Source organism: Tenrec ecaudatus, chromosome 4 (assembly GCF_050624435.1).
Source record: "Tenrec ecaudatus isolate mTenEca1 chromosome 4, mTenEca1.hap1, whole genome shotgun sequence".
In the NCBI taxonomy this organism is placed as follows: domain Eukaryota; kingdom Metazoa; phylum Chordata; class Mammalia; order Afrosoricida; family Tenrecidae; genus Tenrec; species Tenrec ecaudatus.
In genome coordinates, this window is record NC_134533.1 from 150,945,374 (window position 1) to 150,959,927 (window position 14,554).

A 14,554-nucleotide genomic window follows, 5' to 3' on the forward strand; every position below is an offset into this window, starting at 1 on the left:
TGTTGCAAAATCAATTAAACGATATCATTAATACCACATGCAAGCAGGATTTTTCTGAGGCTCATTCAACAATTGTTGCAGCAGTACATAAGAGAACCGCAAGAAATTCAAGTCAGATTCAGAAGAGAACATGGCACAAGGATATCACTGCCAATGTCCCATGGACCGTGCTGAGAGCAGAAATGGTAGCTAGTCCACTTGTGTTGTATTGACTATGCACAAGTCTTCAACTGTGTGAATCATAAAAAACTATGGATTACATTAAGAAGAATGGGGATTCCAGAACATTTTATTGTGCTCATGTAGAACTTGGATCAAGAGAAAATCCTTCCAGTAAAACAAGGAATATTCAGTGATTTAAAATCAGGAAAAGCAAAAAAACAAATTTTAAATCAGGAAACACATGCATTACAGTTTTATTCCTTCATTATACTTATTCCATCTGTATTCTGAGAAATAAATCTGAGAGATTGGACTATCTGAAGAAATACTTGGCATCTCCACTCAAGTACTCCCTCAATGCAAGAATACTTTCTTCTGTTAAATTGGCATTCTATGATGCTCACCCTCCTGACACAACTGCTGAAGACAAAGCGGGTGAATAAGCAAATGTGGTGAAAAAAGCTGATGGTGCCCGGCTATCAATAGAGATAGTGTCTGGGGTCTTAAAGGCCTGAAGGTAAATAAGCAGCCATCTAGCTCAGAAGGCACAAAGCCCACATGGAAGAAGCACACCAGCTTGCATGATCACAAGGTGCCGAAGGGATCAGTTATCAGACATCAAAGAACAAAAAATCATATCATTGTGTGCTCACCTCCATGATACGATCACTGAAGACAAACATGTGCATAAACAAATGTGGTGAAGAAAGCTGATGGTGCCCGGCTATCAAAAGACATAGCATCGAGTCTTAAAGGCTTGAAGGTAAACAAGTGGCCATCTAGCTCAGAAGCAACAAAGCCCACATGGAAGAAACACACCAACCTGTGCAGTCACAAGGTATCAAAGGGATCAAGTATCAGGCATCATCAGAACAAAAAAATCATCTAATAGTGAATGAGGGGAGGAGTGCACAGTGGAGAACCAAAGCCCATTTGTAGGCAACTGGACATCCCCTTAAAGAAGGGTCTCAGGGAGGAGCTGAGCCAGTCAGGGTGTGATCTAGCAACAATGAAACATACAACTTTCCTCTAGTTCCTAAATGCTTCCTCCTCCCCCACTATCATAATCCCAATTCTACCTTACAAATCTATCTAGACCAGAGGATGTACACTGGTACAGATAGGAACTGGAAACATAAGAAATCCAGGGTGGATGATCCCTTCAGGACCAGTGGTGTGAGTGGCGATACTGGGAGGGTGGAGGGAGGGTGGGTTGGAAAGGGGGAACTGATTATAAGGATCTACACATAACCTCCTCCTTGGTGGATGGACAACAGAAAAGTGTGTGAAGGGAGACGTTGGACAGTGTAAAATATGACAAAATAATAATTTATAAATTATCAAAGGTTCATGAGGGAGGGGAGAGCGGGGAGGGTGGGGAAAAATGAGGAGCTGATGCCAGGGGGCTTAGGTGGAGAGTAGATGTTTTGAGAATGATGAGGGCAATGAATGTACAAATGTGCTTTACACAACTGATGTATGTATGGATTGTGATAAGAGTTGTATAAGCCCCTAATAAAATGACTTTTTTTTAAAAAAAAGAAATATTTGGCAGTAGGATCAGAGGAAAGTTTATTAACAACCTGCAATATGCTGATGGCACAACGGAGCTTGCTGAAAGTGAGATGTACTTGAGCACACGATGATAAAACTCATGACTGCAGCCTACAATATGGATTGCAACTCAATGGGGTGGGGAACCCTATAAAATCCAAATTAGGTCAATAGGCAACATGATAAATGAAATGATTGAAGCTGTTTGAGACTTTCCTTTTCTTGGATCCATAATAAATGCTCATAGAAGCAGCAGGCAAGAAAGTAATCATAGTATTACATTGGGCTAATCTGCTCCATGGAGAGGAATATTGTGGAATGCTGTGGACTGCCCAAAGAATAAACAAAGCTGTCTTGGAAGAGGTATGCTCCTTGCAGGCAAGGAGCCCCATGCTCCTTGGTGGCCAGGATGGTGGGACTTCGTCTCACATATTTTAGGCATGTTGTCAGGACAGACCGGTCCCTGGAGAAGGACATCACACTTGGCAGTGAAGAAAAAGAAGGCCCTAGAAAACAAGGGTTGACCTCGTGGCTGCACTGATGGACTCAAAGATAACACCCATGAGGAGGCTGGCATGGGAGCGGGCCAGTTCATTCTGCCGGAGGTAGGACGTCAGTGAGTCGGAACTGACTTGCAGGCACCTGACGACAACGATAACAACAACAACCATCTGCTCCACAAGACCTCTTTCAAGGGTTGAAAAGCAAGGATGTTACTTTGAAGGATAAAGTGTGCCACATCCAAGTAGTTTCAGTGGCCTCGTATGCATGTGCGAGTTGGGCACTGATTAAGGAGGACCGCTGAAGATTTAACGAATTCAATAACAGGGCTGGTGAAGAATACTGACAACGCCGTGGACGGTCAGAAGAACACACAACTCTGCCTCAGAAGAGGGACAGTCAGGACGCTCCTTAGAAGCGAGGGCGGTGAAACGTCACCTCACATCTCACATACTTGGGACAAGTTCTTGGGCGAGACCAGTCCCCGGATAAGGACACGATCCTCGGTCAATGAGAAGCTCAGCTGAAAAGGCCCTGGATGAGATGGTGTGGTTTCTCGAAGGAGGTTACATTCTTGAGAGGAAGTCAGCTGTGGGAAGAAATGATGCCAGGCCATGGAAGGAAATGAAGGGACCCCAAAGCAGCAAGAGCCCCAGGAAGCACACATTTCCACAGAGCAGTGCTTTGAACGGCTGGCGCGGAAGTTGGGAGCCCTGGTTGCCTGTGGTTAAGCACTCAGCTGTTACCAGAGGCCACCAGTTCTAGCCCAGCAGGCACAGCGTGGGGAGATGTGGCAGTCTTCTTCTGTAAGTGTGCAGTCTGGGAAGCCCTGTGGGGCATTCTAGTCTGCCCTGGGAGACCCATGCAGGATCAGAATTGACTTTCCAGGAGTGGCTTATGTTTCAGCTTGGTGACAGAGATTCTACAGGTGACTACAGGTCGGAAGGAGTTTAGGTGACTAGGAGTCTGAACTTACAGGCACTGCGCGAAGGGAAGGCTCTTTTGCTGTGGACTGTGGGGGCAGTTCTTGTCTCAGCACCTGTACCTTGACGGTTTGTTTCAGTGACATCTAACCCACCAACCACATGCCCAGGCCTGCATTTCAGTCTCTGTGTTCATGTGGTTCCTTGTAACTCAGAAGTGATAAGATTTAGGACCCGCTCAACACTAATATGGGCTCATCAATATAACAAAAACCTATTCCCAAACAGGATCATATCCACAGGTATCGAAGGTAGGATTTCAAGGCATTTTTGGTATGGGGAGACCCAATTGAATCCATATCAGAGGTTAATTCAGAAATAGATTAGTTAGAAAAAATTTAAATTATAGAAAACCTTGGTGTTACAACAATTAAGGAATGAGTTTCTAACCCAAAATGTAGCCCTTTGAACTCACCGATCTGCTCTGCCCTCATACAGATTACAGCCAAGAAACCCAATGGGACGGTTCTCTCCACTCCTCCATGTGCGGTTGCTGTCATTCTGAATTAGCCTGACAGCACCCAATAACCGCATGGCAATTGAGGGCATTAATCACCAGCCATTGGATGATAAAAGCTCTACAAAGAGATGGCTTCACTATGTGGAAAATAATCCTTTAAAGAGTTTTCACATGTTCTTACTCTGTCTATGGCACACACGCACACACACACACACACACACACGTTTCTTTCCCTTGTGTATGATTACTTGGCAGAGTAAAAGAAGAATCCTTTAAGATCTTTCTGTCTATTAAAATGAATTATCTTGTACGGATGGAAGGCATTTTCTATTGCATGAATCTATCGCATGTCTATTTCCTATAAACATACGTTTGCCAGCCAAATGTTATAATTCACTCAGGTATAGGCGCTGTGCCGTAAGACTATGTGTAAAGATGAATAAAACATATTTATTTGTAGATACATTTAGAAGTATCTTCGTTGGTCTTTTACTAGTATATAAAAAGCTTTTATGTTACCATGGACTTGTAACCTTGCCACCTGGGTAGGATGATTGGAGAGCATCCATAAAAATGAATGATGAAACGAAATGTCCAAATACTGCTTTATATAGTAGTTTTTCTGAACCCATACTTCATTTGTGATTTCAAAGCTTGGCTTATAGGAAAAGAAAGAAATAGAAAAAAAAATGACTTGCAGAATCACCTTATGTGTGTGTGAGAGAGAGATGAGTGTGTCTGTCTATATTTTAAATCTGTGACAGAACTCCAAATCTTACCCAGATGCTGGCAAAGGGGAACATTTTCTTCATTTTAGAAATAATACCCCGAGAACACGTCCATCTGTCTGTTGTAAGGAAATGTCCAAGTCGCATGTTTATAAAAAGAACGCAGAGTGTTAGGGAGAGCTAAAATTTGCCAAGAACAACAAAAAATACATACATCCAAGATCAGAGTGGAGAAAGTGCCTCTGCGCAATGGACAGACCCTGTGGCTGCAGCAGAGGGCTCCAGGGCAGCACCAGTGGTGAGGAGGCCTCCGGGGCTGGGCGGGGTTTGCTCCGTGGTCCATGGGGTTGCTAGGAGTCAGAGCCCACGCGATGGCACCTCACAGCAACAACAACAAACAACAACACCAAAATGCGTTTTGGATGAGAATGGGGTCTGAGGTGCCCATCCGCATAGAGAGTACCTTGTTAAATTTAGAACTGTTTAAACAGCACTCTTAAGGACGTTATGAAACAGACAAATGTTGAATGATATCAGGGAGATTTTCTACCACCGGTTTGGTTTTTGGTGAACGAACACATGTTAACTTCGCAGAGGAACACATACCTTTGCTACCCTGCATCAGGATGTTAAGGACTTGCATTAGGTAGGGATATTGAATGCTTAGGGCTTTTTTTTTAATGGACTTTTCTGGGGAATTAGGACAATATTTGGATATAACTTCAATTAAATGCCATAATCAGTCATCTACTCTTGTTATTAGCTGCCAGTAAGTTGGCTACCTATGCATGGTGACCCCAGGCACAACAAAACAAGATGCTACGCTATTCATTGGCCGATGTTTTATAGAAATAAATGACGGGTCTTTCTTTTCAGTCATTCTTAGTATGGATGCCAGATGGAAATCTGAAACATCACAGCAACATGAACATCTCCAAGTTACTGAAACCCGAATGAAGGTGGAATATGACAGTGGGACAAGAGGAAGGTAAAAGGAAATAGAGGAAATAACTAGGAAACACAGGGCATTTTAGAAGTCTGAATACAGGCAGGTACATATGTAAATATATTTATATATAACAATAGGGAAATAGATATGGACATATATTTACATGTTAACTGTCAAGGTAACAGACAGACATCAGGTCTCTACTCAAGTACTCCCTCAATGCAAGAACACTTTGTTCTAATAACCTGCTATTCTATGATGCTCACCTTCCTGACAGGATTGCTGAAGACAAAATGTGTGCATAAGCAAATGTGGTGAAGAAAACAGATGGTACCTGGCTATCCCAAAGATATAGCATCTGGGGTTGTAAAGGCTTGAAGGTAAATAAGTGGCCATCTAGCTGAGAAGCAACAAAGCCCACATGGAAGAAGCACATCAGCCTGTGTGATCATGAGGTGTCAGTGGGATCAGTTATCAGGCATCAAAGACCCAGAATAAAAAAAACATATCAATGTGGAAGAGGGGGAGTGCAGAGGGGAGACCCAAAGCCCATCTGTAGACAATTGGGCATCCCTTTACAGAAGGGTCACAAGGACGAGACAAGCCAATCACACCGTGCAGCATAGCATCAAAGAAACATACATCTTTCCTCTAGTTCTTTAATGATTCCTCTGCCCTCATTATCAAGATCCCAATTGTACTTTACAAATCCAGCTAGACCAGAGCATGTACACAGGTACAGATAAGAGCTGGAAACAATAAATTAATTAATTAATTAAAAAATTTAAAATTGCTGGACACACAGGGAATCCAGGACAGATATACTCCTCAGGACCAATAATGAGAATAGTGATACCAGGAGGGTAAGAGGAAGGTAGGGGGTAAAAAGGGGAATAGATTACAATCTACATAAAACCTCAGTGCTGCCCTTCACTGCAGGCTAGACCGAGTATGTACACAAGTACAGACAAGAGATAAGAGCTGACAACACATGGAATCCAGGAATAGGAATGGGAGTAGCAATACCAGGAGAGTAGAGGGAAGGAGGAAAGAGGAGGGGAGGAAGGGGGGAACCAATCATGATGATCTGATCTACACATAACCACCCCCCGCCCCCAGAGGGACGAACAAGAGAAACCATGGGGGAAGGGAGACAGCAGTCAGTGTAAGATATGAAAATAATAATAATTTATAATTTATCAAGGAGTTATGAGGGGGAGGGGAGGGAAAAAAAGATGAGCTGATATCAGGGCTCAAATAGAAAACAAATGTTTAGAAAATATTAATGGCAACATATGCACAAATATGCTCGATACAGTTGATGTGTAGATTGTTAAAAGACCTGTAAGAGCCCCCAATAAAATGATCTTTTAATTAAAAAAAAAAAAAAAACTAAAACGGGTTGGTCTATCAGATCAGGGGATCCTTATGTAACTTGTTTGCGCTGAGAATTGTGGACCAACCTAGTTGACACATACTTAGGGGGTGGGGGTGGGGGAAGGCCAATTCAATTCATGGCAGTATATAAATCATAAATGCTCAATGGCAGGATTCTTTTCTGAAACAAATGTCTACATGAATCCCCTCCTGACAAGTAAAACAAATAAGTACTAAGCAGAACTCCCCAAATGCTCAAACCGGAGAACGTCTGCGTGGGTGTGTTGATTGCACAGTTGCTGAGGCCTAGCACTCTCATTGAGTCCCAGGCTTGGTTTAGTACTTTTGACAATTGCTTTCTGGAAATTCTTAATAATTTTAAAACAGGGACCTATAATTTTGACAATGGGCCTGATATTACATAGCTTCTCTTGTCCCAACACATTCACATCTGAATTCTCACACACGTCCCCTCAAGGCTCCCACCGACTGGGCCAATCATGATCCTCTGATTTTAATGATACACATGCCTATACAAAACAGTTTAATTTTGCTCTATATGGAATATACATATTTGAGCACACATGCACACTTGTATAAGAACCCAGAAAGTATGGATTCCACTGTTTTTCACTCAACATTATGTATTTAATAATCACCTATTATAGCTTATTAATCTTAGTTTTTCTCTTTCTCCTTTCTTTTGTAATGATTTCTATCTTCTAGAATCAGGAGCTCTGGCCGCACTGGGATTTACACATGGGGCTGCTAATTGGAAAGTCAGTTGTTGGACAGGAGGACAGTAAGGTCGTCTGCTCCCGTAACTATTTACAGGCTCGGCGACCTTGTATAGGATTGAGGAGCCCACATCCTCGCAGCAATTGGGAGCATGGTACCGGACGAGGCAGGGTTTTGCTCGGTTATACATGCGTGGTATGAGGCAAAACGGACTCAACAGCACCTAATCGTAAAGACTCAAAGTGGAATTGACTGGCCAATGGGTTTTGCTTTATCTTCTAGAACGGAATCCCATGTGGAGCAAAAGATGAAAACACCCGGCTGTCACCTGAAAGGTTTTCAGTTAAGTCTACTCAGAGCATATTCCAAGCAAAACCTGAATAGCTACATCCCAAAATTCAGTCACTGAAAATGCGATGGAGCTGGGTTATCCTTGGACACACACAGGTCACCGAGTGTCAACTTCAATTCAGTGATTAGTGGTCTACCTTTAAGCACTGCGTAGGATTGGCCAGTCCATGGCAGATGATACGGAGAAGGCAGCAGAATTAGAAGCAGGAAGATCACTTAGGAAGTTTGGCTAGAAAGCAATGGCAACGTAGTGTCAGGACCCATCAAGAATATCACAGGAAAATCTGTTCTCTCTGGAAACCAGTTTTTCAGAACCCTTGAAATTTCAAAACTACTGTACCTGCAGAGCAAACTCCAAACTCCAGAATGACAGCAGTGATACCTGTTTGGGGACAAAGAAGTCGGCCCTGAGCATCCAGCAACAGATGAGCATGCTGACAGTTCAATGAACCAAAACGTGCTCCCAATATACGTTGGCCAAGAAAAAAAGGAATCTTCTTATAGGGGAGAGCACATACACAACATATGTATACACATATCCAAAGCCAAACTCACTGCCATGAATTGATGCTGAATCATAGCAACCTTTTAGGACAAGCAGAACTGCCCCTGTGGGTTTCCAAGACAGTCACTCTTTAGGGAATAGAAACCCCTGTCTTTCTCTGGAGGAGAAGTTAGTGGTTCGAACGGCTGACCTTGCAGTTATCTACTAGCATGTAACCACTACACCACCAGGGCTCCATATACATATGTATATACATAGGTGTGTGTGTGTATGCATGTGTACACACACACACAGGGGGGATTCAAAAGTACATGGAAAACTCCATTATCATTCAATTCCATTATTTCCATGAACTCGTTGAAGCCCCTTGCAACATAAAATAAAAAAACTACACCAACCCCTTTCCCATCCAGTTGATCCCCACTCCTACTGAGCCTATAGGACAGAGGAGAGCTGTCTCACAGAGTTTCGACAGCTGCAATCTGTACAAAAGCAGACTGCCTCATCTTTCTCCCGTGGAGCCACTGGTGTCTTCAAACCACCAACCTCCTAGCTACCAGCCAAGTGCTGTATCACCAAGAAATAAGAACTACATTAATTTTGTAGAAGTTAAAAGAAGCAGCAGCAGGAAGCATGTAATGTTGTATAGCAAAGTTCAGTAACTGTGGTCATGGGGTTTGGGGTTAGAAATGGACAGGGTATAAAAAGGGCAAAGCAATAAGGGAAAAGTAAAATGAGATTGAAGACTGCATTGTGGGGGGCAGACTGTAGTCTTCACGTGTACTCCCTGCACCAATGATTCAGTAATAGGCGTGCATTCCCCTAGGGTAGAGTAAAATCACCTGAAGGGGTCTCATGGTTTACATCAATAGGGCAATATGTTATCTATTTGGACGCCCACTAAAGAATATCCGATGCTGCAGTTCAGGAAACTGGGAGGAACACTCACTATCAAATACAAGTGACCTTAAGTCATAGAATCACACTGCATTGCATCAACAGGTTGCCTCCAAGGTGAGCCCTCGAGGTCAAGCAGTCATCAGACTGTCCGTACGAGAACCCCCATGAGCAGCAGTAATCTCTCCATGCCTGCTAGGGCCATCAGATCTGATGGAGTTGCACATAAGACACACACATCATTGGCTAGTCAATGCTGCTTCTTTAAGAAAGTATCTTACTTTCATGGACAGCTAGCATCCGCCAAAGAAGCCGTCCAAGGATCAAAGACCAAAGTAACTGTCTAGCATCCCTGACCCATTCGTTTTTTTTCTCCTCTGTGCCTCATGTTTCTCTGGTATGAAATTGGTGCAGTGAAATATCAACTTCCTTTCTTTGGTCAGTCCAGATCCCAGCTACCACACATAGTCCTTTCTCTCACTTGGGGCCAGGTCAGCTGGCAGCAAGCTAGAGTCTAATACATCCCTTCTCACTGCAAGGCAGCTGGTACCATTGATGCCTTAAGTTTCAATAATTTGTTGCAATGACTTCCCAACTTCTGGAAAAGGGCTCTCCTTAATTAGCAACGAAAGGATCCAAACATATAAAAAAAAGTAAGGTCCAAGAGAGATCTCTGAGCGGAGATCATCCTGTCCCCAGAGACATGTATATCATCAAGCCTGAAGCTCTGAATAAGCTCCGAGGTCCAGGGTCCTTTAGAATGGTCCTTGGACCTCAGTGGAGTCACCATTGGAGCCTCATTAGAGATCTGATCAATATGCATGCTTAATTGCATCATGACCACCTCTCTGCTTGAAGGTATTTTCCGAGTGTGGTCCACTCCAGTTGCACCTTGTTTAAGAGTTGCTTGACTGTTTTATGCAACAAACACACCTGCATTGCTGGCAATGGTTAGTCTCATGAAAGCACGACAAAACCAAACCAGTTCACCATGTTCTGCTGGTCATATGGACCCCCCCACCCCCACCCACCCATCCTGTGTGAGGGGACCATAGAAGATGGTGACTTGCAGGGGCTGAGGTTGCTTGAAACATTTTGGAAATGGGCTACCATAGAAATTAAATAAGTCGTTCAAATTTTTACCACCAGAAAGAGATAAGCCAAGACTGGAAAGTTTTTCAGATGAAAATTCAGTTTCCTTTCTACTTTGTAAAGGAGCCCTAGTGGTGTAGTGAGTACTGCATTGGACTACGAAGCTCAAAGTTGGCAAACCACCCATCCTTCTGAAAGAGAAAGATTTGGCTTTCTACTCCCATGAAAATGTATAGAAATCCATCGGAGAAGTTCTACTATGTCCTATAGGAGCGCCATGAGTCAGAATCAGCGAAATAGCAGTGAATTTGGTTTGAGTTTCTACGGTGTAAGAATGTTGGACATAAGTTAAAAAAAAATTAAAAAGTCATTTTCTCTGTAGATATTTGTGCAAACCAAAGTTGGGTTAACCAAAACATCATATTACATAATCAGATTTGGAAAAAATAGTCTTTTAAAATATTATTTTCAAAAAAATAAGTAAAATGATTTTCGACAAAAATAAAGAATATTGTATTTAACTTCCACCCCATACTTACTAAAAAGCATGAAAATTGACAACAGGAAAATTCTGAGTTTCTGAAGGATTATTTGGTTTTTGAGTAGACACTATACTTTCTCCCTCGATTATAGAACCTGGAAAATCAAAATTTTTTCCCCAGTCTCTTGTACAGCTGGGAGAGTGTTTAGCACAGTCCTGACCAAAGAAACAAAAGGGAAAACCTTCTGGACCTCCCCACCACCCCCTCCTACCTCTACCCAACAACATGGGGAGTCTGGCTTGTACACCCTTCTCCCTAGTCCCATCTTCTTCTTGCCACAAAAGAGGACAGGATTTCTGGGATTGCAACTCTCTTCACTGAACTACTGAACCAAGACCCCAAACCAAGAACATAGAGTCCATTTCAACTTAGATCCACCCTAGAGATCGGGCCAGGTTTCTCATGTTGTAAATCATTACGTGAGCAGACAGCCTCTTCTTTCTCCTATGGAGCACCTGGTGGGTGCCAGCTGCACAGCTTACTGTTAGTAACACCATTTTATACCAACCTCCTGAAGCAAGGCCCAAGCACTCTGATCCAGGCCCCTCGCAAGGTTAGAAAGAAAGTTTGTTTAGCCTTACCACCCCTTCCTTGGGTTTCCTGGGAAGTGCAGCCATAGCATTGCTAATTCTTTCAGTGTGAGGCAACTTCTGAAAACATCAGGGGAGAAAGAGATGTCAGCAAAGCCTGGGAAGATGGGGTTGGGGCTGTGGCTGGAACTGGGGTTAGAAATTTTTTGTGGTTTGTTGAGAAACTTATTTTGAAACAGTCTCGTGTAGCCTAGTTTCCTACATGTGCTGGGTTGAATTATGTTCCCCCCAAAGTACCTTCAAATCCTTAGCCTTGGAACTCGTGAACATGGCTTTCTATGGAAATAGGGTCTTGCAGATATAATCAATTTAAGATGAGATCAAACTGGATTAGAGTGGGCCTTAAATTCCGTGTCTCCCGTGTCTTTGTAAAAGGGGCACACAGACATACAGAGAGAAGCCAGCCATGCGGAGAGGAAGGTAGAGATTAAGGTTCATATTATTGCAAACCAAAGATTTTGAACCACCTTCCGAAGGAAGAGGCACAGAAAGATCCTCTCTCCGAGCCTTCAGAGAGAACATCGCCCTGCCTATATTGTAGACTTCAGATTTCTGGGTTCCAAAATCGTAGAGAATATACTTCTGCTGTCTTAACCCATCCAAGTACGTGATAACTTGTTACAGCAGTCTTGGAAACGAATGCACTGCATTATGCCAGCTAAGAGGTTGAATGGCTTGCATTCACAATCAATGCTCATGGAAGCAGCAGCTGAGAGGTCAAGACGTGTTGCATTAGGTAAGTCTGCTGCACAAGACCTCTTTAGAGTACTGAAGGGTATGGATGTTACTTGGAGGACTAAGGTATGCGTGACCCAAACCATGGTATTTTTGGTGGTCTCATGTGCATGTGAAAGTTGGACTTTGAATAAAGACCGATGACGAATCGATGCGATTGCACTGTGGGGCTGGAGAAGAATGTTGAAATACCGTGGACTGCTAAAATAGCACCCTGATCTGTCATGGAAGAAGTATGGCCAGAGTGCTCCTTAGAGGTAAGGATGGCGAGACTTCATCTTATATACTCTGGACATGTTGTCAGGAGAGACCAGTCCCTGGAAAGGACATGATGTTTGCTAAAGCAGAGGGGTGGGAAAAAGAGGCAGGCCCTCAGGGGATGGATTGGCACCATGGCCGCAGCAACGAGCTCAAGCACAGGGACAATGGTGAGGGTGGCTCAGGACCGGGCAGTGTTTTGTTCTGTTGTGCATTAAGGTCGCTATGGGTAGAAGCCGACTCCTTGGCACCTAACAACAACAACAAGATGCAGAACAAACACAACATGTGTTGTATTTTTACTACTACTTGGCAGAAAGCCCAGATCTTTCCAGTTCCCTGTACCGCAGCCTCAGAACCCTCAGCAGCTTCTCCCTTGCTCTGTCTCTGGATGCTCATTTTTTGGACCCTTGGACCATTGGATCAACTATTATACTCTGCATCTGCAACAGCTTATGATACTGTGTTCTTTGTTGCGCTGCCAATGTTTAGTGTTTAACTACTAGTAGCCACCGGAGGAGGAGCCTTGGTGGCATTACAATTCAGCACTCGGTTGTTAACCAAAAGGTTGGGAGTTTGAACTCACATTGTGGCTCCAGGAGTTCTGCTCATATAAAGATTAAGGTCTAGAGAACTCAGAGGCAGTTCTACTTTGTCACATGAGATTCCTATAAGTCGGATTCAACTCAAGAGCACGTAACACCAATGAGGAGAATACTGGCCGCTGTGGAAATCTATTCCAGGGCCCTCTGTGGCTGCTGCAGCCCCAAACACTGCAAATGCTTCCACCCATTTTTGCAGGAGCGGGTGGCCCTTAGGAACCTGGCACCCTGTGATCGCCACGCCAAAAGAACTTTCCTGCTGATTCATCTCTTTCTCATACATAGTCTCCCTGGGGCAGTGCTCATCTTCTAAGATAAGCCTCCACTGCACAGTTGCCTCCCTTTGTGGATGAGCTCGCTTGTCCTCCATTCATATTTATGCATCTCAAATATCTCCTTTCTTACCTCCCAAGTCGTAACTTGGTCCTCCACAGGCCGTGCCTTCGTTGGCTTGATTCGCCAGTCCAGGCCCTTCCCTTCTTGGATTGCCGCCATTGTGGGATGAAGAAAATTTAGATTCAGGCAGTAATTCTTGATACATGAAAGTCATATAAAATTGGTCTAACTGGACAACAGAAAAGTGGGTGAAGGGAGACGTCAGACAGTTAAATTATCAAGGGTTCATGAGGGAGGAATGGTGGGGAGGGAGGGGAAAAATGAGGAGCTGATACCAAGGGCTCAAGTAGAAAGCAAATATTTTGAGAGTGATGAGGGCAACGAATGTACAAATGTGCTTGATACCATGGATGGATGGATGGATGGATTGTGATGAGTTGTACGAGCCCCAATAAAATGATTTTAAAAAGAAAAAAAATTGATCTAACTGAACTTGTCGGTTCCTCTCCTAATAAAAGTTTACGTGAACTAAATAGAATCAGGATGGACTAACATGTGAGGGACTACATGGTCCTATAGCATTGGTGGGACCTGTTGCCGAGAGAATACAAATGAATCTTGAAAAGGCAAGTCCCTTAACCCTCTCACCGCCATTTGAATCAACCCCAGTGTTGGTTACATTTAAAGATATTTTCTGAACCACTTGATGACAGAAGGATAACAAAAATATTCTTTGACACAATCATTTAGCTTATCCAGAGGCAATATCGCTGTAAACATTATGTTTACCGTCCAGCCACAGAATGTGAACTCTGGGTCGGCCTAGGTTGTTGTTGTAGTTGGTAGGTACCATCGAGGCAGTTCGGACAAACAGCAAGCCTATGCAGGATAGAGCAAACACTGCCCGGTCCGGAGCCACTCTCAAGATTGCCCCTGTGCCTGAGCCCATTGCTGCAGCCAGTGTCACTCATTCTCCTCGAGTCTTCCTCTTTTTGCCACCCCTCCACTTTACCAAGCGTGATGTCCTTCTCCAGGGACTGCTCTCTCCTGACAACATGTCCAAAGTATGGGAATGAAGTCTTGTCATCCTTGCCTCTAAGGAGCACTCTGGCTGGACTTCTTCCAAGACAGACCAGGCAGCTCTCTTAGCAGTCCTTGGTATTTTCAGCATTCTCCTGCCGCACCACAATTCAA